Here is a 4,532-nt window from a genome sequence, read left to right on the forward strand (position 1 = left end):
GTCAAAGTGCCTGAAGTTTTTTACTTACTACTAATTTACTACCGCCTCTTCTCACTTAACAGTTAGTTACCTATAACGTAACTTTAGTATGTTATAGCATATACTATTTTAGCAACTTTCCAACTGCTCTTAAAGGGTACCTGTCATACCAAAATTGCTTTCCCCATTGAAGGCGTGGACTAATAGAATCAGTGTGGGCATTGATGTTGTGTTATGCATACAATGATCTAGTACCCCAGCTTGCTCATTATGCATATGCATGTGATGTATGATTGGAAAAGGATCAATGCAAAATTGTGTGCTTTATAAGCTTGCACCTCCTATGGAGAAAACAGTTTGCTAAACAGTTTTTGACAGATTACTTTTAATTTGTTTTTTAAATAGATTTCTTTTGATTTTAATTTTTTTCCTCTTTTTACAAAACATGTATATATATATATATATATATATATACTGTAGAAATGACCAGCAACACCGAGATCTCTTGTGAAAAAAACGTGTATTTTTAAAACAGCATAAACAGCTTTTGAAATACACATTTTTTTCACAAGAGATCTCAGTGTTGCTGGTCATTTCTACAGTATTGGATAAGTAGTGGTGTGCCATCCTTTGTGTCTATATATATATATATATATACATATATATATATATATATATATATATATATATAGAAGAGAGAGAAGAGAGAGAGAGAGAGAGAGAGAGAGAGAGAGAGAAAGCAAGAAAGCCTGGTATTGTGCTCTTGCCCTCTTCCCTATGTCAGTGATTACACTAAGAATTGTTCTTTGCTTTAAAGACCTAATTCAGGTTAACCAATTAGGCACAAGCAGTGCCTACATATGAAAGGAACTATCCAGGGAACACACTTCGATATGCAATTGGCAAGTTTTGTGACTGGAGGCTAGGATTGGGGTAATGGAAGTAGTTAGTCTGAAGGAAAGTAAATGCATAACTAGAATGACTGTTTAATCTGTGCTGCGTTGATACAGCAAAGCAATAAGATTTAGTGGCCATGCTGATAGCCACGGGGCGTATTCTCTTTCTGAGCTGGGAAGCTGCTAGGGGCTGAGGCTGCAGTGATAACCTTCTTCAGGCGAGGGAAAGAGGAAGCCTTGCTGAAAGGGGCAGACAAGTAGTTCTTGCCAATCCTGCCCCAGGCTCATTGCCTGCATTTTATCCCATTGATAAGGGGTGCTGAAGGGTTGCTAGCTTGGGGCAGAAAAGAGGCTTAAACCTTTCCTTATGTGTAAGTTTACAGAAAGAAATAAAGAATAATGTGCATAAGGCATTGAAAAGTAAGGCATATGGGTTGTGTGTACATTATTTTTTTCTGCAGGTCTCGAAAGCTAAATGAATTGGTTTATTCACAGTTAAATATATGGCAAATCAAAATGCTTTGCTTGTCAGTTAGATTATGTGTCTTCTGCTAGTGCACATATATATATATATATAAGTAAATTAAGGGCAGAATCTTGCAAAATAGACATGCTGCAGAACCTACACCTGTATATATTGTTCCAGAGGCATATAATTGCAAAGTACTGAGATATAAAAAGGGGTTTGTGTTGTTGTGCACACCAAGTACAATATAGGAGAATACAATGGAAGTGCAATTTTACTACAAACATACAACAGTAGGAATTTGATCAATTCACATCCCCTGGTGACAATTTATTAGTAATTTAGTACCTGTGCAAGTGCATACATTTTTAAAAACAAGGGTTACAAAGTTATGATCATAATAATTTTAAGACCCCATACCCAGTGTTTTACTTGCAGCTGCGATTGGAAGAGAGGGAGGAGAGGGAGGAGCACCAAAAATTGCTAGCTCAGAGTGGGGAGTGGATCTAGGTGATAGCTCCCAACTGTCCCAATTTTCTTAAAAGTCGCTTTTGGCAGAGAGCCCAGAAAGTTAAACAAGCTTCACCTGCACTTAGATACAAATGTTTCTCACGTTTAATTAAAAAGTAGCTTTTGGCAGAGAGCCCAGAAACTTAACAAGCCACACCTGCACTTAGATACAATTGTAACTAATAAGCTAAACAAGTCTCTTGGGGGAACTGAGACTTGCAGCTTAAAGGGAAATTTCAGATTTTTTTTAACAAAACTGTAATAACACATAAAACAAGACCCCAAAACCCCCAGAAATGTGTTAAAAACTTTGAAAAACCTGCCAAATGGGAGTGGTATTTAGGGGATGTGGTTGCCAAAATGGGCACAGTCAAAATAATTTAGACATGCTGCATGTGGCATTTCTTTTTGTCCCTCTTTCTATTTTCAAAATGTTGGGAGGTATGACCTAGGTCAGTGCGGCCTGCCAACCCAGTCCAACCCTGACCATACCAGCAGCTGTCAACTTCCACGCATACTATATAGGGGAAGTCATCACACATGGTCATGTGACCTGGAAATTACATCAGACTCATGTGCAAATGCCCCACTGAACCCGGAAATTGCTACCCTCACATGTGCATTTGCTTCAGATGACATCATCGAATGCTTACTGCAAACCCAGAATTTACACGGAACTTTGGAAGATTACAGGAAAATTATAAGAATGCGATGGGGTGATGGGAGGCTGGGGAAGAGGCACCAAAATCTGGGGTTAACAACTCTGCATACCATTTCAAGGTAAACCCCATATGCAATCAAGCAGGGAGGTTACAGCCCTTTAAAAAATATGGCCACCTGCAAAAATTGCTAGGATTGGGTCGAAATCCCAAACCGAACCCACTATTAAGTGCATCCCTAATATTACACAAGTTTCAGTGTGTTATGTGACATTACATCACTAAGCACTAATTCTAACTGTTGACATCACTATGCACTGTTTATAAGGATATCATTTACTGGCTATTTATGGCTTGCAGATTATATACGTATTTCTGCCATTACAGCAGTACTGTAACCTGAAGTTACAGGTGCTATGGCTCTCTAATATATAAACATATCTACTGCCGTGAATTCCATTCATGCTTGGCCACAGATATTGCACAGCATGCAAAGTATCATAAATCCTTTACTTTTGACAGACAGGAACTGCAGGGTTGGAGTAAACACATTTTAGGGTTGCCATTAGTGCTCTTTGACCATGTGGCCCCCAAGGACAAATGTTTTGATACTATATGATAAGGCAATTCATACAGATGGCCTGATAGCATGGGATGTAACTAATCACAAGCTGTTGCAATGTTAAGTCTGGAGAAACCCACTGTTATACAGACACATGACAACCTGTCCAAACTGCCCAAGGTGTCCACTGATGACTAGATCAGTGGATCATTAAAACTGAAACTCAGAAAAAAAATTCATATCAGGCCTTGTCTTGTATAATGTACATATAAGTTACAGCTTGTTGAAAATTGTTTTTTGTAAACTGAATTTGTTTTCACAAGGGTTTTCTTTCCTTTTTAATAGAAAGTATGGTAGTTTGGGGGAGGCAAAACAACATATTAAAGGGATATTGACACTTAAAACATGCCTTTATCATCCAAACATTCAAAACATGCCTTTGTCATCCACACATCTCTGTCATGGGAATTAAACATATCTGCTCAAAATGGCATGCTTAATTGTTGCATTTCCATGAAGTTCCAGGCCCATCTCACTTAGCTTTATTAATATGCCTGTTACCTATGGTATTTAAAAAAAAAACTGGTGGGGGCAGGACCCCACAAACAGATACATGTCCTAGGGCTCAACAGTGCCCAGAAGCACAAAACATTTGTGAATGTATTTATAGGTTACCTATTTTGATTTAATGGAATAAAACTAGATGTGTGTGTCTCAGATATAATTAGTCTTCCCTCATGTCTTGATGTCTACTGACAATGGGACAGAAGGAATCTATGGCCTATTTAGTCCAGGGGTGTTACCACATGCTGGTTAATACCCCTTGTGCAGTGTGTCCACATTGTGATACTTTACATGGTACATAAATACATCTCACATATATATTGTCTATTCCCACTGAAGTACCAAAATGAAACAATTGTCTCTTTTTTAGTAAACCTTGGGAGCATATGTTACACAAGCCAGGTTGCCAATTAAGTAAGACAAAGAATGATTTAAGGAATTTTCACTGCCTGTGTAAAACAAGGCTTTGTAGAATTTCCTCTTATTTCTGCAAATGTGTAAGCAACAAAAAGGAGACTTTATCCTGGAAAGAGACTTCAAAGGAGGCGCCACACTTTCCTCTTTGTCTCACAGTGACAGCTTGTAATGTTGTAGTAACCATAAAGCTTTCCTAGCCTTATGTAGTCTAATTCAAGATCATCGTCATGTACCACTTAACACAGGGTGCATCAGAGCTGAGGTGCTGGAGCCCTAATGCATGCTCATTGCACAAGCAAAATGCAAGATAATTCATTTAGCAACAGATCGTGCTTAGCCAAAGAAACATAAAATATGTTGGTAATGGAAGTTATTAAAATGGACATGTTAATATTCTGAATTTTCTTTATATCTGTTATATACAGGGCATATTATACAGAATGCACTGATCCTGGTGTTTTCCAGATAAGGAGTCCTTC

Source organism: Xenopus tropicalis, chromosome 2, assembly GCF_000004195.4.
Source record: "Xenopus tropicalis strain Nigerian chromosome 2, UCB_Xtro_10.0, whole genome shotgun sequence".
Taxonomy (NCBI): Eukaryota; Metazoa; Chordata; class Amphibia; order Anura; family Pipidae; genus Xenopus; species Xenopus tropicalis.